We start from the raw sequence: 23779 nt of genomic DNA, 5'->3' as shown, positions 1-23779 counted from the left end.
CGCGCCGGACCTCGCCGGAGGTAGAACCGTTCATTTAAAAAAAACGGTTCGGTTTTTTTAGAAACCTTAGTTTTTTTAGTAGATCAGTTCACCGGTTTTCGCGGTTTAGTTACTTTGCGGACGTTCGTCCGTACATTCGTTTTAACGAACGGAGTTCACTCGTTAGTAACAGACAACGAACACTTGTTCGTTAGCCTGTTCGTCGGTTTTCTTTTTCTCGGATTTTTCCGTGATTATTTTTAATCGCGATTTCTGATCCGATTTTCGTTTTAGTTTATCTTTTCGCTCGTTTGTCGGAATCAGGCGATTCAAGCGCCTAGATCTTCGTCTCGGAACCCTCTTTCCATTTAACCAACTTGAACAAGCTTTTGCTACTGTAAAATTTGACCTTAGTCCAGATTTGTAATGGGATCTTGTTTCTTTCGCAGTTTGAGTTTCGTTGCTCCGTTTGATTTAATTCTTTTTGCAAACCAGAGTTCTTAAGTTGAACTTTCTGGTTAGATCTTCTTATTTGAGTTTACACGTGTTTCTTTGCTTGATTGCTTATGTATGCTATTGTTTGTTTGCGATAGGACATCCGGAGTGCGAAGCGTGCTACTATGAATCCCTAGGTTTTGCGGATCATCAGCAAGGCAAGTAACACTTTGATCATACCCCTTTATCACCCAGTTTTTATGCATTAGTTCCAATCCTCAAACATTGCATGGTTAGGTTGTGATTTAACATGTGGGTTGGGAAGTAGTTGATGAGGTAGAACCTATTGCCCTTTTATTATCAAACCCTTGGGAGTTACTTCTACGTGTTGCTTATATTGCTATGTTGTGCTCGTAGACGTGGTTTGGGTGAGTGGAATCCATGACAGTTGTGAGATTGTTAATTAATGGTTCAACTTAAGGTGGCAACTTGAATACACATCTGGGTGGATTGTTTGTTGGGCACATGGAGAATCTAGTGTTGTACTAGGATATCCCGGAGTACCCGTGTGATAATCCTATGGTCCGCCACCCAGGCTCAAAGGGAATTGAGATATTTCATGCTAGAAACTTCCGTGTGCAGCCACAAGCTATTATGGGCTCTAGCATAGTTGAGTAAGTTGCGTGAAGCTCCCGAAGAGGTGGATCAGCAGGTAGAGGGATCTAGGCTTGGTATGGTCTGCCCAGAGTAAGGGGTTAATGCTTCTGAAAGGCTGTGTCTCGGTCATCCGTTTCTCAAACACCATGTAGTGCGGGAAATCCAACGGAGGAGATCGGGTCTTGTGGGGAAAAGTGCGCAAACCTCTGCAGAGTGTATAAACTAACCATGGTTAGCCGTGTCCCCGGTTATGGACATCTTGAGTATCTAGTACTTGGAGTATCATAAGTATCTCATCACTCTAAATTAATATTGGTGGGTTGTTAATTACTTTAATTGGGATTGAGTTGGAGGAACCTTCTCAATGATGTTTTAACTACCATGATAGTTAAATAAAATATATTCCTTTGTTGTAGGGAAAAATTGGCTTTTCGCAAAACTGTAACCATAGAGCTTTCCACCAGCCAAATATGCATGTAGTGATAGCAGTATTCTGTTCTTGCTCTACTGTGTTACTTTGCCAGCATATTCCATGTGTTGGCCCGTTTTCGGGCTGTAACGTATTATGTTGCAGACTTTTCAGATGAGGAGTAAGGTTCGTTAGGTCGTTGCCGTGCAGCTTAGCTATGAAGTTGGAGTTGATGGACTCACTTTATCTTCCAAGCCTTCCGCTGTTATCGTATTAGATGGCCTTAAGCCATATTTATTGTAATAAGTTCTCTTTTGAGACATTCGATGTAATAAGTGTATGATTGCTACTCTGTTATAAATCCTCAAGTAATGTGTGTGTCAGCATTACCGATCCAGGGATGACACTGATGCACAGAGACTTGACCGTTTGAGGTCAGGTCGCTACAAGGAGTTGGTAGACAGAGCTCTCATGATTGAAGGGAAGCAGCAACAGATTGATAACCGCAAGAGGAAGTATGGAAAGGGGAAGTATAGTTCTGGAGCTCAGCAAAGACCCCGCTTTACCCCGAACTCGGGAGGACCCGTTCAGCATAACCATGGAGGTCACAATCACCCTGGAGGGAGTACGCACAACCATAGTGGCTCCAAGAACGTGTATGGTAATGGAGGAAGCAACGGACAGAACCGTTCCAACCCAGCAACGCCCGCCAAGAAAGATCTAAGCCACGTTACTTGCTACAAGTGCCCTAAGACCGGACATTACGCTAATGAATGTCCTGAAGCGAAGAATGGAAACGACAATGGAAGATCTGGGAAGAAGCCCAACCCTTTCAATAGGGGACAAGTGAACCACGTTAATGTGGAGGAGATTGAAGCCTAGCCGGATGCAGTAATAGGTAAGTTTTTGGTTAAGTCATTTACTGCAGTCGTTCTTTTCGATACTGGTGCATCGCATTCATACATATCAAGGGGAATTGTGGATAAGTATAAGTTGCCCACTAGAGTTCTTAAGACACGCATGCTAGTAACCTCACCCGGAGCCGAGTATATGGCAAGCAGTGGATGTTTTCAGTTGCCATTAACCATAGGTAGTCATGTTTTCCCTTCTGACTTGATAATTTTGGAGTCGCAAGGTTTGGATGTGATTCTGGGTATGGATTGGCTATCGATGTATGGAGGAAACATCGATTGCGCCAATAAGTCAATTTTGCTCACCACCCCAGAAGGAAGAAGGATCAAGTATGTATCCCGGCATGTGCCGATTAGGACTCAAGTAAATTCCTTATCATGAGTTGTACAGGAGGAAGTACCAGTGGTGAAGGATTTCCCGGGTGTATTTCTCGAAGAGTTGCCAGGCATGCCACCGGATAGAGACATCGAGTTCTTGATTGAGCTTTTTCCAGGCACAGGGCCAATATCTAAGAGACCGTACAGGATGCCCGCACAGGATTTAGAGGAAATTAAGAAGCATATTAAGGACTTACTGGATAAGGGATATATTCGCCCAAGCTTGTCACCTTGGGGATCGCCAGTACTTCTAGTGGAGAAGAAGGATGGATCGTGAAGGATGGTTGTTGATTATCGAGGATTGAATGAGGTGACGATCAAGAATAAGTACCCACTGCCTATGATCAATGATTTGTTTGATCAGCTGCAAGGAGCTAAGGTGTTTTCTAAGATCGATCTGCGATAAGGGTACCACCAACTGAAGATTCGAGAGAAGGATATACCTAAGACATCTTTTACCACAAGGTACGGGCTATATGAGTATACCGTTATGTCATTTGGCCTGACTAACGCACCTGCCTATTTTATGAACATGATGAACAAGGTGTTTATGGAGTTTTTGGATAAGTTCGTTGTAGTGTTCATAGATGATATTCTGGTCTACTCGAAGAATGAAGAGGAGCATAAAGAGCATTTGTGTTTGGTACTTGGGAAGCTCAGAGAACATCAGCTATACGCCAAGTTCAGCAAGTGCGAGTTTTGGTTGAAGGAAGTTGGATTCCTTGGACATGTTATATCCGGAGAAGGAATAGCGGTAGGCCCCACCAAAGTTGTCACTGTGACAAATTGGGAGCTAGGCACCCACGTCAGCTGGAGAAATTCGGAGTTTTCTTGGACTCGCAGGATACTACCGAAGGTTCATTGAGAATTTCTCGAAGGTTGCAAAGCCTATGACTGAGTTGTTGAAGAAGGACACTAAGTTCAAACGGACTGAGGAATGTGAGGCTAGTTTTCAAGAGTTGAAGAAACGCTTGGTTACATCACCAGTGTTGATCTTGCCAGATCAACGCCAGGATTATGAAGTGTATTGCGATGCTTCTCGTCGAGGACTTGGAGCAGTGCTTATGCAGGAAGGAAGAGTTGTTTCATATGCCTCACGACAGCTTAAACCCCATGAGTTAAATTATGCCATGCATGATTTGGAGTTAGCAGCCGTAGTACATGCATCGAAAACTTGGAGACATTTTCTCATTGGAAACCATTGTGAAGTATACACGGATCACAAGAGTTTGAAGTATATCTTCACACAAAAGGAGTTGAATCTCAGACAGAGGAGATGGTTGGAACCCATTAAGGATTAGGATATGAAGTTGCATTATCATCCCGGAAAGGCTAACGTAGTAGCCGATGCGTTGAGCCGCAAGAGTCATGTCAACACACTCATGACTGGAGAGTTACCTAAGGAGTTGGCAGAAGACCTTCGTGAGCTATGTTTGGAAATAGTTCTGAGAGGTTATGTAGTTGCTTTGGAGATTCAATCTACTTTGATGGATAAGATTAGAGAATCTCAGAGGATGGACAAGGAGATTGTCGAGATAAAGGAAAGGGTGAGCAAAGGAAAAGCCAAGGGATTTCGTGAGGATGAGCACGATACCTTATGGTTTGAGGACCGCATATATGTGCCCAATGATCAGGAGATCAGGAAGCTGATTTTACAGGAGGCCCATGATTCGCTATATTCGATTCACCCAGGAAATACCAAGATGTATCTGGATTTGAAGGATAGTTTCTGGTGGACCGGAATGAAGAAGGATATTTCAGAGTATGTAGCAGTTTGCGATGTATGTCAGAGAGTGAAGGCGGAGCATCAGAAGCCAGCAGGATTGCTACAACCATTGCCGATACCCGAATGGAAGTGGGATAAACTAGGCATGGACTTTATCACGGGATTACCCAGGACTCGTTCAGGCTATGACTCGATATGGGTTACAGTCGATCGTTTGACGAAGGTAGCTCATTTTTTTCCAGTAAAGACCACTTACACCAGTGCTAAGTTGGAAAAGATATACATGACCAGGATCATATGTTTGCATGGAGTTCCGAGGACAAATGTATCAGATAGAGGAACCCAGTTTACCTCAAAGTTTTGGAATCAATTGCATGAAACTTTGGGAACCAGGATAGAGTTCAGTACAGCTTTTCACCCACATATGGATGGACAGACTGAGAGAGTCAATCAGATTCTGGAGGACATGTTGAGAGCTTGTGCACTAGATTATGGATCTAGTTGGGAAGATAATTTGCCTTACGCAGAGTTCTCTTACAACAACAGTTACCAATCCAGTTTAAAGATGGCCCCTTTCGAAGCATTGTACGGAAGGAGGTGCTAGACACCATTGTTGTGGGATGAAGTTGGAGACTGACAGTTGTTTGGACCAGATTTGATTAAAGAGTCTGAAGAGAAGGTTAAACTTATTCGCGGTAGACTCAAGGTAGCCCAGTCCAGGCAGAAGAGCTATGCGGATTCTAAACGCAAGGAGACATCTTACAAAGTTGGAGACAGAGTGTATCTTCGTGTATCACCACTCCGAGGAGTTAAACGCTTTGGAGTTAAGGGAAAGTTAGCACCATGTTTTGTGGGACCATACAAAGTTTTGGAACGTATGGGAGAAGTTACTTACAAGTTGGAATTGCCCAAAGGATTGTCAGGAGTTCACGACGTGTTCCACGTTTTCCCATTGAAGAAGTGCCACGAGAGATGGCTGATATCCCTCTGAGAGACACAGTGCCACTGGAAGCGATACAGTTGGATAGCGATTTGACTTACGAGGAGAAGCCAGTCAAGATTCTCGAGTTTGACAGTCGAGTCACATGCAACAAAGTTATCAAGTTTTGCAAGGTTCAGTGGAGTCACCATACTGAAGATGAAGCCACCTGGGAACGCGAGGAAGACTTACGGAAAGATCACCCTCACCTATTTTCTAGCCAACCCGAATCTTGAGTGCGAGATTCATCTTAAGGGGGGTAGGTTTGTAACATCCCAAATTTTCAATTTGGAATGTTATACATTAGATCATCATTGCATATCATATTTTATTGCATTTTGGCTTGATCCTAGAAATTCTACGCAACTCAAGGACCTACGGAGAGAGTTGGGGATTTCGTTATTTTCAATATTTGAGTTTTTCTCGAATTTTGAAAAGAGGATCGTTTGATTTTATTATTTTATCTTCAAATATTTCTTTTACAAAAATAAAAGAGAGGGGATAAAATGACTTCCTCAAAATAAAGAAATAATGGAGATTTAATATTAAAATCAAATAAGATTTTTTTTGGAATTTTATTGCTATTTTATTTGAATTAGGAAAAACACCTGTTTTTAAAAATTGTATTTTAGGCCCAAATAAATGTTCACCTTGTCCGCCATATTTTTAGAGGACGGGGAAAATTTATTTCGGGATTTTTGGAGTCCGTTTAGTATTTCTTTTGTTTGTTTTTCTTCGCAGAATAATTTAGAAAAAAAAGGTCAACCGACCTACGGGCCGTACCCGAGCCGGATTCCTCCGCCCGGGGGGCTTTAAAAGTCGTAGCCCGAGGCCCAGCCGCCGCCGCTAGCCCACCCGCGCCCCAAACCCTAGCCGCCACCGCCGCGTTCCGTCGTCGCCGTCCCGCGCCGCCACCCACCACCGCCCGACCCCGCCAAAGTCGTCCGCCGCTGACAAAGTCGTCCGCCGCCACCACCGTCCGGCCCAACCCCGCCGGAGCCGCCCGCCGCCGCCGCCGTCTCGCCTGAACCGTCGGCGGTAGCCGCCGCCGCCTCGGTTTTCGCGAGAAAACCGATCGTTTTTTTTGAAACCCTAGATCCCGATTTTTTATTTTTAGATCGGTTTTTTCGGTTTAGTTATTTAGCGGACGTTCGTCTGGACGTTCGTTTTAATGAACGATTTTCACCGTTTAGCCGCAGATAGCGAACACTCGTTCGTTAGCCTGTTCGTCAGTTTTTCTTTTTCTCAGATTTTTTCGTGATTATTTTCGATCGCGATTTCTAATCTGATTTTCATTTTAGTTTTTCTTTTCGCTCATTTATCGGAATTAGGCGATTCAAGCACCTAGAGTTTCCTCTCAAAGCCCTCTTTCTGTTTAACCAACTTAAACAAGTTTTTGCTACTGTAAAATTTGACTTTAGTCTAGATTAGTAAATGAAGCTTGTTTCTTTCGTAGTTTGAGTTTTGTTGCTTCGTTTGATTTGATTCTTTTTGCAAACCAGAGTTATTAAGTTGAACTTTCTGGTTAGATCTTCTTATTTGAGTTTTACCCGTGTCCCTTGCTTGATTGCTTATTGTATTCCTGTTTGATTGCGATAGAGTACCCGGAGTGCGAAGCGTGCTACTACGAGTCTCTAGGTTTCACGGATCATCAGCAAGGCAAGTAACACTTTGATCATACCTCTTTACTACCCAGTTTTTATTGCATTAGATCAACCCTCAAACAACTGCATGGTTAGGATCTGAATAAATTGTGGGTTGGGAAGTAGATGAGGTAGAACCTATTCACCTGTTTTATTATCAAACCCTGGGAGTTACTTCTATGTTGCTTATATTGCTATGCTATGCTATGCTGGTAGACGTGGTTTGGGTTTGAGTGTGTCCATGATAGATGTGAGTTGTTAATTAATGGTTAACTTAAGGTGGCTACTTTAATACACATCTGGGTGGATTGAGGCACCCGGGGAACCCAGTGATTGCCTATATTTTTGGAAATCCCGGGGTACCGTGTGATTTTCCTATGGACTGCCACCCAGGCTCAAAGGGATCATAAGATTATTCATGCTGGAAACTACCGTATTCCATGTGCTGACCCATTTTCGGGTTGCAACATATTACGTTGCAGACTTTTCAGATGACGAGTAATGTGCCTTAGGTCGTGGTCTTTCACTCAGTGATGTCGTTGGAGTTGATGGACTCACTTTATCTTCCAAGCCTTCCGCTGTTATCGTTTTAGATGGCCTTAAGCCATATTTATTGTAATAAGTTCTCTTTTGAGACATTCGATGTAATAAGTGTGTGATTTCTACTCTGTTATAAATCCTCGAGTATTGTGCGTGTCAGCATTACCGATCCAGGGATGACACTGATGTACAGAGGTCAGACCGTTTGAGGTCTGGTCGCTACAATTTCACTCTGTTTGGATGTAGATATTGGGAGGCTTGGCATTGAATTGAAGCCAATGCCAAATCACACAGGACATTGATATTGATATTGAATGTGAATTCCGCTGTTTGGATGTCAAGTAATGTGGTTCAATTCCATGGCTTGTTTGGATCGTCATAAATTGCATTGGAATTGCTCATTTGTTACAGGATCTACATTGTACTTTGTTCTATTGATTGAAACTAAATTTTATACAACAAATGAATATATTTGTGAATGTTTATACTCAAGAAATAAACTAAAAACAATAGCATCACTTGTACAAGTAGCAGGAGCCCAAAACAGCAAAACTGGCATGCATGGGAGCAAGAACATCATCATCACGTAACAACATCACTTATATGGTTGCATCACTTGTACAAGAGCAGCACAAAGCAACAACAATTGACATCAATAAAAGTGAGTCCCATAGATGTAGCAACAAGTAGTTACATCAAGTTGACGACCATCAAAAAGACAAGATACTAATTAGGAGAACATGTTCATAATGATTACTCCCTCTGTAAAGAAATATAAGAGGGAGTACATTGCAGCCAACAATCATACATAATATCCAAATGGCACCAATCAAGCACCGTTCCTCTCATTCAACATCAATAGCCAATCCTTCCTCAAGGACATGGGCAACTCCATAAGATAATCTTTTTCCTCTTTCTCCTGCTATTCTCTTCAGTTATGTTAGAAGCCAAATCTACTTGATCTGACATTATGGAACTACAGAATAATTAAGTAATTAGGCATCAATCACTTGTAAAGCATATCAATCAGATCAACATCACATGCCTATATCACACTAATCCATAGAAACATGGCAAGCAAAATTCAGATTAACATGGCATATACTGTACCTATCTTAGGTGAAAATTGCACTACTAATCCAGATCTACATCATAAGTGAACATCACGTAACTTGAATCGGGTTGCTGATTGGTATACATACACATACCAAGTGACCTGCAAGAGACACACAAGACATTTGGGATTAGAGGAAAATTTTAGGGATTAGGGTTCTGACCAAGAGGGTGGGAGTGGAGGAGGAGGCGGCTGCCATGGGAGGTTCAAGCGCTTGCAGGGAGGGTCACGAGGGGGGTGCTCACCATGGTAGGCTAGAGGCGGCCGCCGCCGGTTGGGACCTCCTCGGTCGCCACGACGAGGAAGATAGCGGACAGCTGGGGCCGCTTTCTATGGTAGGAAAGAAGAAGCATGGGTATGGATCGACCCTCGTTGGGGAGAAGAGAGGAGCACGAGGGCTTACAGGAGGAGGAGGAAGAAGGCAGTCAGTCGCACCGCCTCCAGCGGTTGTTCCTTTTTGATGAGCAGGACGAAGCGGTAACTAAGACGGGGCTCGCGCGCTACCGAATACCAAGGAAAATCGAGCAGTGAGGTTCCGAATTGGAGAAGGAGAGGCGTGCATGTTGCCGCAGACAGGCCAATGCCTTGGTCTGTTTCCAAGTCTGAATGTCAAAACCATCTGAACAATGACTTTCGGGTTCAACTAATGCCAATATCGAATTCTGAGGCCCAATGTCTACATCTGAATGAGGCGTTTTTATCATTCACCTACTCGAGGATGAGCAGAAATTAAGCTTGGGGATGCTTGATACGTCTCCAACGTATATATATTTTTTATTATTTCATGCTATTATATTATCAATCTTGGATGCTTTATATGCATTTATATGCTATTTTATATAATTTTTTGGACTAACCTATTAACCCAGTGCCCAGTGCCAGTTACTATTTTTGGTTTTCATAAAATCAACATCAAACGAAGCCTAAACACGATGAAATGTTGCGGTGATTTTTTTCTCGACCAGAAGGGGCCCTAGAAGCTTCAGGACAAGGCCAAAAGATGTACGAGAGAGCTGCGAGCTCCCTAGGCGTGCCCTATGGGGGTAGGCGCGTCCGCTGAGCTCGTGGCTCCTCGTAACTACTTTTGACCTAATTCCAAATCTATAAATTCTCAAATATTCCCAAACCAACAGAGAGCCACCCGAAACACTTTTTCTACCGCCGCAGACTTTTGTTCTTCCGCCATCCCATCTCGAGGCCTTTTTCAGTACTCTGGCGGGAAATCGATCATGGAGGACTTCTACATCATCCTTGCCGCCTTACAATGAGGCATGAGTAGTTTATCACAGGCCTACGGGTCCATAGCTAGTAGCTAGATAGCTTCTTCTCTCTCTTTGATCCTCAATACCACGTTCTCATCAATCTTCTTGGATTTCTATCCAATGTAATCTTCTTTTGTGGTGTGTTTATTGGGATCAGATGAATTGTGGGTTTATGACTAGTTTATTCATCGAAAGTAATTGAGTCTTTTCTGAACTTTATTATGCATGATTTTATAGCTTTGTATTTCTCTCTGATCTGTCCATTTGGTTTGGCCAACTAGATTGGGAGTGTGCTTTATAATGCGTTCAATCTTGTGGTGCTCTATCTCCCAGTGACAGAAGGGGACAAAACACATATTTGTATTGTTGCCATTAAGGGTAAAACAACGGGGTTGATTCATATTGATGTTTACTTTGTCTACATCATGTCATCTGGCTTAAATCGTTACTCAATTTTTCATGAGCTTAATACCATAGATGCATGCTGGATAACAGTCGGTTGGTGGAGTAATAGTAGTAGATGCAGACATGAGTCGGTCTACTTGTCTCGGACGTCATGCCTATATACATGATCATTGCCGTGAATACGTCATAACTATGCGCTTTTCTATTAATTGCTCAACAGTAATTTGTTCACCCACCATATGCTATGTGTTCGAAAGAGATGCCTCTAGTGAAAACTATGACCCCGGGGGTCTACTTTTACTAGATTATTAAAACTAAAAATACCTTGCTGCAATTTATTTACTTTTTTGTTTTGCAACTTACTTTTCTATCTACCACTATCAAAATTAATCCTTGCAAGAAACAAGTTCAAGGGGATTGACAAACCTCTTGCCCGTGTTGGGTGCAAGTATTTGCTTTTGTGTGTGCAGATGCTGTTTAGGGGGCTTTGCTTGGTTCTCCTATTGATTTGATAACCTTGGTTCTCCCTAAGGGAAATACTTATATCTACTGTACTGCTTCACCCCTCCTCTTCGGGGAAATTCCAACGCAGTTTACAAGTAGCAACGGTGGAGATGAAAATGGCAGTAGCTAGAGTTTGTGGATGAAGACGATGATGACGAAGAGGTTCTGGCTTCCATGCTCTTCATTCCGTTGACATTTCGATGGGGCCCCTTTAATAAAAAGTTGTACATGTGGACGACCTGCCTCAAAATCCACACCAAACAGGCGCTCATACGAGCGCTCGCACCCGTATGGAACGTCGTCTTTTGTTCTGTCTTCGCACAGACGCTTCTCGTTGATTCTTTCTTCCTCCATTTTCCCTTTTTAGTCAATTTCTTGTGGAAACACATCAAAGAGAGGATTTGTGGAATCATTTGCATTCATAAGTCATTAGTAGCAATATCGGAGCGAATGTCTCTTTTTAAATGTAATATCTTGGTTTAAACAAAGGTGAACTTAGTGTAAAAATATCACTCATCACACACCTGCACGCGACGATGCTGGCTGCCGCACAGGCCACGCCGCGAGCCACCACCTGGGGTCGCAGCCCCAGAAGCCGGGGATCTCCACACGGGGTGGAGCCGCATGGATCCCCGTCGGCACCTTCACCGGTGCCATGTGGCTGCGCCGGTGAGTACCCCTGGTAGCGGAAGAGAGGAGAGTTGGGAAGGAGGGACGAGGTAAAGGAAACTAGGGTTTGCCCACGGGTTTCCTCAATGGAGGCAGTGCGGGGTGGGGGCAGTATTATATATCCTATCGTACACAACAACGTTTACCTTATTTTGTTCATTCCTCGGCACACAACATTATGATTCCCTATTCTAAACACAATTCCATGAAGAAAACAAACGTCTTAGGTTCTACACATGTGGATGCGTGAATCTGTTCAAAGAGAAGATCAAACTTTGTATTGCTTCTATATTTACATCGAGAATGGATTTTTAGCACCCGGGGGCCTAGGCACCCCCTTATCTCACCGTTGGTACATAATTCAGCTCATAGGGATACGTGCCATAAACTGTAGCGAACAAACTATTAGCAGGGCTACTGATCGCTAAACGCAGGCGGTCAGTTGTAATTCAAATGGACCTGGGCCTAGTCCGTCACTGTGCCTATAGATGTGATTCCCCCTGGTACCCGAGACATGGACATGACATATCGGTCCGTTCTAAATAGAAAAAAGAAAAAGGCCAAACGTGTCGGCAGGCGATTCAGAAGACTGAAAAGGACGTGTCGCCTTGAAGCTTGGCGTTGTCTACATCTCTGTTCCCCGCCCTCCTTCCACCTCCCATCAAACAAATCCATAGCTGTCTCACCACTTCCACCCTCTCGTAACACAATCCGGCCGCGCGCCCTCTCACTAGCTGTCAATGGAATCCATGGAGCCTCGCGGAGGCAATAAGGATCAAGGAATCATCGAACTACGCCGCGGCCGTGGACCTCTTATGGGAGGAATAGCAAATCCCGTCGCACTCCTGGAATCGATATTATCGAATCTATCGCTGCTGATCTGGATCTCGATTCAAGTTCCAGGTTAGTTCGTCGCCATTCTCCATATGAACTAATGTGAATATACCTCGGTTCTCATCTGATCTGTTATGCCGAATCCTTTTCCAAGATCCAATGTGGTGGATGGTACTCCTAGTTCATCCGTTCTGATTTCTCCTGACATACGAACAACTGATGCACCCCAAGTCCGGCCATGGCGATTCAAAGTCTTGTACATAGCCACTGGGTGGTGGATAGAAACGCAGGTGTTGATCCAGGGAGCTGTATCTCTGTGCAATTCTAGTTCATATCAGTCGGATGGAGGATGGAAACGCAGGTTTGCAGTTCATATCTGGATTCGAGTTCCCTAAATCTCTCAATCTCGATTGGCATGGTTGGTACAGAAGTAGTCAGTGCCGCTCTAAATGGCTTATGCATTAATGCAATAATTCTTTCCTTCTGAATGTAATGTAGCGGAATGCTATGATGATTCTTGGTGTTATTACTAGTACTCGTACAAGCAGTTACCGATCCCGTGACGGGCTTACGGCGAGGGCAGTGCCAAGCAAAGTAACCTCTATGGAGAGGTGTCTGCTGAACTCCCAAGGCAAGCATGCCCCTGACACTTTTGCTCTGATTTATAGTAGTCAAATGCCCATTTACTTCTTACGTTAGTTACGATGTGATCTTCGGTTATCTTAGTCGGTTTGCATTATGTGTTTCATACTCATCTCTCGTGACTTCAATTGATTTTATCTATGATGGAACTGATTCTGAAAATAATTGCAACATGGACAGAATACTTGTTGTTGCTGGGCCAGGTTAATGCCCTGATGCTTATGTTCTTTCGTTGCACATCCTTGTTCACTATATACATTCGTGCTCGTCTTAGTTCATTCTAAATTATGAAACTGTTTTTCGCACGAGATATATTGGCCACAAGAAAATGTTAAACAACTCTACAGCTTATTTATAAACAGGGGAGATATGTCATGGGATGAATGCTGGGCACAGGTGCAAGTAATTCAGAAAGGACCTACGGGAGATGCCATGGAAGTCGTGCTGGAAAGAGGCGATTCTATGACAACCGGGCTACGTGTATATGTGAAAATATTGAAAATGACCCCTCTTCTGCAAGAGAGAACAATTCCAATGATGATTCCACCAAGACAGTAGAGGTGATTGATATTGAGTCTGGCGGTGATTCTTTGGTCAGGTAGGAAGTTTCTGTGCTGGAGGTGGTCCTTATTAGTTGACTTATTTTTCAGCTCAAAGTAATTAGTTAAGTTATTTGCATACTAGTGGTGTATGTGGTACACTAAAAATTCAGAGAATTTCTGATTTTATTTGGATGGATTTTGGTGTATGTATGAACTGAAAATTTTAATGTACTGGATCTTATTCTGGCTTGCAATGTCCTTCACTGATTTTTCAGTGGAATCAGAGAATTTCAGAAATTTTTCTCTTTATTTCCAGATTACACGGTATTTCATCTTTTATTTTTGAAAAGAATTAGGGGAACAATCACATATTTGAATTCTTTATAATAATCAAACAAGTACATAGACCTCCTTTCAAAACATCCATGCGTATTTCATATAGAAAAAAATGCATTCTATACTGATCCTGTAAACACTAGATCCTCTCGATAAAAACATGTCAGCATCTACAATTTGATCACTACACAATTAGCTGCATCTTTCATCTTCTTTTTTGTGCACTAAAAACAAGAATTCCCACGTTCTTCATCTAATTCAACATGTTTTCCTTCTAATCAGAGCTCCTGAATCCTGTATAAGTGCGTTTTCCTGTCAGAGAAGAACCAAGACACCTACTGTCATATCAAAGAAGAACCAAGACACATACTCATATTTGTAGCTACCTATATGGCTATATCGACCATGCGTAGGCTGTACGCGACGCATGCACCCACGGAACTATACTCCTACTACTTCACCCTTATTGGGACGGTGTCAACAGACCTTTTGGCTGGAATCTTCCTTTGGCAGGAATCTTTGTTTTTTTTTGCAATTCAGGAGCTATATTGATTACTCGAAGGTAATACATTCGCGGGTAATACAATCGTGGAGAAAAACTGGGATAAAATTTATCCAGAGGCATCTCCTACGAACCTGACTAGCCTGATTAGCACATAAATGAGCAGCCATATTGGCTTCTCTCCTTACAAAATAAATATTGAAACTAGTGAAGTTCCTGCATAGCTCCTTCACCTCCTGTAGAGGTCCCTTGGTATCAGCTCTATCAAATTCTTGAGAGTTCCATAGCTTAACAACTTCCAAGGCATCACTTTCAACAACGATCTTGCGCCAGCCCATATCTGCAGCCAGCTTGACTGCATCTCGGATTGCATATGCCTCCATCAATCTGGCTGTAGATGCATAATCACAAAGCCTGTGCCCTGATGAGATGACCCCGTACGTCTCGGACAACCAGGCATGTACCACCATATCCATGAACTTCCAGGAAATGAGCATCCACATTAATTTTTAGTACACTTTCATCAGGTGGCTTCCATCTTTCTTGCACCTTAACAGTAGGCTTCTGCTGTTTCGTTCCTAGCTGAGCTAGATCAGCAGCAGTGTCAACTGTCCATCGTACTGATTTTGCAATCTTTCTAGTTTGTTCTCCATGATGTCTGGCATTTCTCTCAGTCCATACCGCCCAAGCCCCACATAAGATGATGCAGGCAGAGCATTGGTCTATAGTAGTTCCTTCAATTATGTCCAGTGGCCATGACTCAGGATGCAAGTTGGGAAGTTTAACCCCTGTCCTCTTTTTGATTTGTTCCCAGAACATTCTCGCCCAAGTGCATCTGAACAGGGCATGGTGTGTGGTATCTTCCTCCCCACAATCCTCACAAAAAGCAGCCTGCTCCACATGGCGGTTCCTAAGAACAGCTCGGCATGGTACAAAATCATGGATCACTCTCCACCAGAAGCACCTGACTTTTGGTGGTACCTCTAATTGCCATAACTTGTTCCAAGCATTTAGATAACCATTGTCAGAACCAGTTGCTTGGTCTGTCCGCCCATAAGCTTCAATCAACTGTTTGTATGCTGAGCGAACTGAAAATAGACCTCTGTTATCTGGCTGCCATGCCCAAAAATCTTCCCCCACACTAATTGGGATTCGTAAAATTGCCTCTGCATCAATACCTATGAAGTTTGCTCTCACCTTTTGCACATCCCAGTCTTTCTGATTCTCAACAAGTAGTTCAGAAGCATGATTGGCAGTAGCATACATGGGCTTTAAAATAGCCTTGTAAGAATTATTGGAAGGGATCCATGGATCCTCCCACACATTTATAGTATCCCCATCACCCATCCTTTTGATAAGACCCAATTTTAGGGCCTCTCTGCCAAATAAAATGGCCCTCCAAGTATGAGATGAACCCCTCCTTTTTATTGCTGACATGAATTCCAAACCATTATAGTACTTCCCTCTTGAGACTTTGGCACACAGACTATCTGGATTAGATATAAGTCTCCATCCTTGTTTAGCCAACATTGCTTTATTAAACATCTGGAAATCCCGAAAACCCATTCCCCCAACACATTTGGGTATCGCTATATCCTGCCATTTCTTCCAGTGCATCTTCCTCTTATTCTCATCTCCTCCCCACCAGTATGTAGCCACAATGCTCATAATTTTTTTACATGTTTTCTTTGACAATTTGAAACAACTCATGGAGTATGTCGGAATAGCTTGGCAGATTGACTTTATTAAGACCTCTCTAGCCGCACTATTCATTAGTTTCGGCGCCCAACCATTAACCGGTTTCTTTATACTGTTTGCAATATGCTCAAAATTCTCCTCTATAGATCTACCTAGGGCTGTGGGTAAGCCTAGGTACTTTTCTGCCAAAGCTTCAGTTTGAATTGCCACTCCTTCCTGGAAAGCCAATTTCCCTTCTACCGAACAGTTGCCACTAAAGAAAATGGCAGACTTACTTCTATTCACCAGCTGGCCGGAGCCTACTCTATAAAGTTCCAAAATCTCCTGTAACCGCTGAGCACCCTGTGTTGTAGCCTGCGAGAAAATCATGCAGTCGTCTGCGAACAGTAAATGTGATATCCAAGGTGCATGGATACCCACCCTTATCCCTTTTGCAAGATTAGACGGCCCTTTGAATTTTAGAAGGCTGCTGAGACCTTCTGCACACAACAAGAAGAGATAAGGTGACAAAGGATCACCTTGTCTAATACCTCGGGTAGGTGTAAAGAATTCCGAAAGATGTCCATTCACCCTAACTGAAAATTTTACAGTTTCAACGCAAGCCATTATTCTTCCAATCCACTGTTCTGCGAAGCCCAATTTACGCATAACCTCTCTCAAGTATAACCATTCAATCCTGTCATATGCTTTTGCCATGTCTAACTTGACAGCACAAGCACCGCCTTTACCTTTCTTCTTCTTTAAATAATGTATAGACTCATAAGCAATCAACACATTATCTGTAATCAATCGTCCAGGTACAAAAGCGCTTTGTTCCTCAGCAATGATTTCATCCAAAATTGGCCGGAGACGTAAAGCCAGAACTTTCGATGCAATCTTGTAAAGCACATTACATAATGATATTGGCCTGTACTGTCCTAGCTCTTGTGGTGTTTTGACTTTGGGTATCAAAACCAGCACGGTACTGTTCACCTCATTAGGCATCATCCCTCCCTCTAGAAAATCACGAACTGCTCTACAAACGCCACCCTTCAGCACATTCCAATGACATATATAAAAACCTACAGTAAGCCCATCCGGACCCGGTGATTTGTTGGGATGCATACTAAATAATGCTTGTTCAATTTCCATATCTGTCACCGGAGCACAGAGTTGTTCATTCATATGTTCAGTTACCTTCGGGGGTACCCATTCAGTCACCACCTCTGGGACTGTGTCAGGCTGAGCAGTGAATAAGGTGGTATAGAAATCTACTGCTAGTGTCTCCAACTCCGTCTGTAGTGTTTTCACAGTGCCATCAAAATCTTTTAATGCTTTAATTCTGTTTGTCCTGAATCTTTCTCGAGCTCTAGCATGAAAAAACCCGGTATTTCGATCACCTTCCTTTAGATAGTCCACCCTTGAACGTTGTCTGGCCATAGCCTCTTCTCTCGACAACATTTCCGAGATACGCCGCATGAGTTGTTTCTCCTCCGGCACCGGCCCCATATACAAAGAATTCGCCCGCAGTCTTTCAAGTCGCTGTCGCATGATCTTTAACTGCCTTGGGACTGACCCGAACTCCTCCTTACTCCATTTTTTAGTTTAGTACTTACATTTGCAAGGGCACTATGTACTGATGCCATATCCGTCGCACCATCCACCCAACTCTCCTCCACTGTCTGATCATAAGTATGATGCCTCATCCAGGCATTTTCAAACCAGAATGGCTTATCTATCACTGCGGCAGCAATGCAATCAGATTGCTTGATAACAATCAAAAGAGCACAGTGGTCTGATTCAGTTGTCTGAACATGAAGTACTCTAGTTGTTATGGCCGGCGGCCCATCGGGCATTAGTATTAGGGGCTTGGCCCACAAGTTATCTTAGGCAAGTTATCTTAGGCTAAAGTTATAAATACTCGTGTAAGACATCGTTTGAGATCAAGCAATAAGAAGATTATCTCTATTGCCCGGCTCCCAGAGGAGCCGGAACCCTAGCCGCCCCCTGCCTCTTGCGCTGCCGCCACCATCCTCCTCTCTCGCGACGGCGCCCAGACGCCGGCGCGGCCACTCATCGCCACGCCCAGCCCCCTCCTTTCCCTACTGCCTACGGCCAAGACTGGGCAGAACCCTAGCCCCTAACACTAGTATTATCATATCTTTCCATAAATTTCTCATCAGCTAGAGCACGATCAAGTCTGACTTTGATGTTATTCGACCCTTGCTGCCTGTTATCCCAAGTAAATGGGAGACCGGAATAGCCTAGATCATCCAAGTGGCAATACTCCACCGCATCCCGAAAACCCTCCATTTTCCATTCCTCTCTTACATTACCTCCAAATTGTTCGGAAGCATCAAGTACCTCATTAAAGTCTCCGGCTATCAAACATGGATTATTAAACTCCCTTCGCAGAAACTTCATAAGGTCCCAGCTTAATTTTCTTCGTGTTCTTACCGGCTCACCATAAAATCCCGTAAAGCGCCATTCTCTACCCCCCAAGCTTTCATTTTGCACAAACACATCAATGTGCGTCCGACTGAAAGATTTCAGGGATACCACCGAATCATTGTTCCAAAAGAGGACAAGGCCTCCACTTAGCCCCTCGCTCTTTACGCCAACCGCATTACTGAACCCCAAGAGAAACATCAGATCCTGAGCTCTCTTATCAGACAGCCTGGTCTCTGAGAGAAAAACCAGTGACGGGTGATGCAGCCGAATCAAACTGCTAATTTCTTGAACTGTCTCAGGTCGCCCGCACCCCCGACAGTTCAAACTTAAGATATTCATTGTGCCCGGCGGTCCTCCCTGATGGAGGCCGCCGATCCTGTAGAAAGTGAAGTACTTCTAGCACTTGAACTCATAGCTCTACCGTTGGAGAAGCGAGCACGATCATCCATCCAAACGGCAAGCATCCAATCTTCCCAAACCATCTATTTCTGGTCATGCATGCCATTACCATTTTCCAAGAAAGTATACCCCAAACGGCCACAAACATAACAGAAGACTGACATCTTCTCATATAAGACTGTGTAATAAACTTTATTTTTATCCTCCTCTGTACCACACCTTCCAAGAATGTGCCATTCCAAAAGTAACAATAGACCAGGGTCTGGTGGTAGGTCAATCCTAGCAATCGAAACATGAGTTTTGCACAACATGGCAGACATGTGCAGCATACCAGGGATGACTGACTTCAGGTGTCTAATTCCGTGAACAGAGCCCGTACAGAGTTGCCGGTGCCTCTCCACGCGCGTCTCCAGTTCCCACCGCCCGCTGCACCAACCATGCCCACCTCCGCCCAGACCATGCTGTACCACGTCGACCCGGCGCGCCGCCCCCGAGAGAGCCACTCGGTGGCCATGTCCACTGGGGTGGCTGAGCAGGCCATCTTCTTCCTGCGCCATCACGCCATCACCCTGAGCGCGGCGGATGGGGTGAACGCCACGTCCCCTATGGCCATCGGGCGGGCTCTGGAGGCGCAGCTCGCCGTCCCTGAGCACCAACTGCGGGTCACGGCCCACCACCCGGAGCACTACCTCGTCATTTTCAACCAGCCGGCGCACCACGACAACGCGGTCCGCCGCGGCTCCATCCGCGTCGACGGCGCCGTCTTCACCATCGCGCCGTGGCACGAGCACGACCACGCCTCCTTCGACACGCTCAGCCTGCATGTTCGCGTCGTCATCGAGAAGGTCCCAATGCAGTACTGGTCCCTGGAGGGGGCCGAGGAGATCCTGGGGAAGAAGGTGCGTGTCGACCGCCTCGACAGCAGGACGCTGGAGCGCGGGCACACGAAAACTTTCGCCTGCTGGCTCTGGACTCGCGACGTCGCCCACATCCCCACCAAGCACACCTTGTGGGTGTTGCCGCGCGGCGCGGGGCGAGTGGAAGAGATGCAGGGCTTCTCGCCGCCGGACCGGCGTGTGGCTCCGCCGCCGGGCGCTGTGTCCTACACGATGCTGATCCACGTCGACCGGGTGGAAGATTGGACGCCTCTCTCCCCGCGCTCCTCCCACTCTGGCCAGAGTGGGCTGCTGTCATCTGACTCCGATGGCGACGACCGGCCGTTCCCTATGGTGGCCCCGGGCACTTGGACCATGGAGGTGGAGGATGGCCAGCGTGCTGAGCGCCAGCAGCGCCTGGCTCGTGCCCCGGTGGCGGACCTGGGTTGCCGCGGCATGCCGCGGGGCGGCCCTGGCCGCGATCAAGATGGAGCGGGTGGCAGCGGTGGCGGCGGGCGCCGCTCCTGGAAGGACACCTTGCTGCGCCGCGGACGCACCCCGGCCCCGCAGACACAGCCTCCTGCCCCTCGCCGGCGGAGCCGCTCCCCCCTGCGAAGCGCCGCTCCAAGGGCCCGAGAGGGCGGCGCCATGATGATAGGAGATCATCGATGGCACCGCAGCGTCGCGACGACCGGAGGCGCTCCACCCCACCACCTCCCCCTCCGCCCCCTGCACCGGCCGGCTCCGGCAAAAATGGCAAGGACCCGGTGGAGGATTTCTTCAAGCAGGCGAAGAGGCCACTACTCGCCTCTGTGGTGGTGGACTGCATGGCGGCTGACGTGCAGGCGGTGGCTGATGCTGCTGTCGTTGCACCGCTGGACTTCAACGACGGCCAGCAGGTAGAAGAGGGGGGGCCGGCGGCACAGCCAGATGCGTTCGGCCCCACGCTGTCTGGCCCTCCGCCGCCCATCGGCCAGTTCAACCGCCACGCCCCTGCTCCGGCGCGCACCATGGAGCTCCAGCTGGGCGCGGTGACAAGCCGCGTCTGTCAGCTGGAGATCACTGAAGCTGAAGCTGATGAAAGCACCGAGCCGCACCGCCTCTTCCGCAAGACCCAGGCCCCGCTCGTTGCTTCACCGCCGACACGCAGGCCATCTGCTCCTCCAAAGTCCCGTGCTGAGTCGGTGCCTTCCCGCCAGAGCGCACGTCAGGCAGCCCTCGCGTCATCGGTGCCGGTGGCGCAGCGTGCTTCCCTGCGCATTGTCAAGGAGCTGGGGCTGCTGGGACCAAAGCAGAAGATGTCACCAGAGGTGGCTGAGGCACTGATCCGGCGTTTCGATGAGCCCCTGACAGACAACGACATTGCTGTCATTGCCAAGCTCACGCGTCTGGACGTAAGTGCTTTGCGTGTCGCAGCTGCCATGGCTGGACCTGAAGGAGCTGCCGAGGAGGCCGTAGTTTAGTTATGTTAGTTCTTCATATGTATTCTCTCCGGTGGCGACCGGCTTTTAGCCGGTGTGAGTTAGGTCTGTCCTCGTCGAGTTGTAGCTTGTGGTTAGTTTGTCGCCGGCGTATCTTGGGAGCTATTGGTGGTCGCCGGCGATCCCCTGTTATGTTGGCTGTGTTCTGCTTGGGCCCGAGGCCATTTAGTTTATTTAGTCATCGGAGATCATGTTTGTTTCCCCATGAGTAACATGCTTAGCCCGATCATGTGCTGGAACGTCCGCGGCCTAAACAACCCGGCGAAGCGAGCATCGGTTTGTGAGATGGCCACCACACACAAAGCGGCAATCCTCTGCCTACAAGAAACTAAAATTGAGGTCTGGACACCCAACCTAGTGCGTGAGATAGGAGGTGCCCTGCTGCAAGACTGCATAGCTCTGCCGGCGATCGGCACCTGCGGCGGAGCGGCAATTCTCTGGAACAGAGATGTAGTTTCAGTAGACTCCCATGCGATCGGCATCTTTGCGATCATGGCTAAGGTCAAATGGCACGGGCAGCAGGAAGGTTTTTGGTTTTCCTCTGTCTACGGACCTGCTGACGATGCAAGAAAGGAGGCCTTCCTCCTCGAGCTCTCCCGTACTGCACCACCAACCCCAGAGCCATGGCTGATAAATGGGGATTTCAACCTCATCTATGAAGCCCGCGACAAGAACAATCTAAACCTCAACCGACGACTAATGGATAGATTTAGATCGGCGATCGACCACGCGGGACTGAAGGAAAAAAAATGCAAAAACAGATGCTACACTTGGAGCAATGAACGTGATGATCCAACTCTTGTTAGTATAGACAAGTTTTTCTGCAACCAAGCATGGGAGTAACTCTTCCCCTCCTTCTCGCTAGTAGCTGCATCCATTGCAACTTCAGACCACTGCCCCCTAATTTTAGCCGACGCCAGTGCCCCGCCACGCCGAGCAAATTTTAAATTTGAAAATTTCTGGCCCAAGTTCCCGCGGTTCATGGAGACAGTGGAGAGGGCCTGGAACAGGCCGGTTCAGACCTCCTGTGCATTCCTGCGCCTGCACGCTAAGCTTGCGCTCACGGCTCGGGCACTGAAGACCTGGAGCAAGACTCTCTTCAGCGACGCCAAGCTCCAGTTCCACATCGCGGCAGAGATCGTCCTTCGTTTAGAGGTGGCCCAGGAAACACGTCGACTGACAATGGCTGAAGCTAATCTTCGCAAATCGCTGAAGCTCCGTATGCTAGGACTGGCGGCGATCGACCGTGCAAGGAAACGACAGGCATCGCGCCTAACTTGGCTCCGGTTGGGCGACGCGGGCACAAAATTCTTCCATGCAAAGATGAGATCGCGATGCCGAAGAAAATTCATACACAGCATCCAGGTGGCTGGTGAGATCGCCACGGCGCACGAAGACAAGCAGAGGATGATTCATCAGCATTTCCAGGCGAGTCTGGGCTCCAAGGCTGCCCGCCTGATCGACATCAACTGGGAATCGCTGAACATGCCGACGATCCAGGGAGGGGGCCTGGATAACCCATTCTCTGAAGAAGAAATCTGGGCGGCAATCAAGGCCTCCCCTGCTGAGAAAGCACCCGGCCCGGACGGCTTCACCGGGACGTTTTTCAGAGCGTGCTGGCCGGTGATCAAAGAGGACATCAAGCAGGTGTTTGAGCAGTTCTACCGCATTGCTGGGAACGATTTCAGCAAGCTAAACACAGCAGCAGTAGCACTCATCCCCAAGAAGGATGGAGCTGAACAAATTCAGGATTACAGACCCATTAGTCTGATCCACTCCATTGCAAAGCTCATAGCAAAGGTGCTCTCCACTAGATTAGCCACAGTCATCCACTCCATCATCTCGCCGGCTCAGTCAGCATTCCTGCGCTCCAGATGCACTCACGACAGTTTTCTGTACGTGCAAAATGCTGTCCGCTCGCTCCACCGAAAGAAGACGCCGGCGCTCCTGTTCAAACTCGACATTGCGCGCGCTTTTGACAATGTATCCTGGGAGTACTTGCTGCAACTTCTTCAGGTGCTCGGTTTCTCGGCGCGCTAGAGAGATTGGATCGCCGTGCTCCTCTCCACAGCCTCATCCTGCTTCCTCCTCAACGGCACAGTAGGACAACAAATAGCTCACCGCAAGGGACTCCGGCAGGGCGACCCGCTCTCCCCGCTCCTTTTCATCCTTGCTATAGATCCCCTGCATCGGCTGCTGCAGCGCGCCACTGAGCTGGACCTCATCGCCCCTCTGCCTGGTAGGGATCTATCGCTAAGAGTCAGCCTATACGCCGATGATGCCGTCATCTTCGCAAACCCTGACAAAGAGGAGATAGATGCTCTGCTTCAGATTCTTCATGATTTCGGCAATGCAACTGGGTTGCGGGTAAACCTTGCCAAGTCAACAGCGTCTGCTATACGCTGTGATGAGGCCACCCTGGCGGATGT

At 46.6% G+C, this 23779-nt stretch overlaps 1 long non-coding RNA gene across 1 annotated transcript; it reads left to right on the top strand.

Moving 5' to 3' along the window:
* The first annotated feature begins 12209 nt into the window (after positions 1-12209).
* Positions 12210-13075, top strand: LOC119316366. The gene is made up of 3 exons (XR_005152909.1): positions 12210-12514; positions 12600-12806; positions 12944-13075. It is a non-coding gene; the product is annotated as an uncharacterized LOC119316366 (long non-coding RNA).
* The last annotated feature ends 10704 nt before the right edge of the window (positions 13076-23779 follow it).

This window comes from Triticum dicoccoides, chromosome 6A, assembly GCF_002162155.2.
Source record: "Triticum dicoccoides isolate Atlit2015 ecotype Zavitan chromosome 6A, WEW_v2.0, whole genome shotgun sequence".
NCBI classification, from domain to species: Eukaryota; Viridiplantae; Streptophyta; class Magnoliopsida; order Poales; family Poaceae; genus Triticum; species Triticum dicoccoides.
The sequence above is the reverse complement of the archived record's forward strand: the minus strand, read 5'-3'. Positions and strand labels throughout refer to the sequence as shown.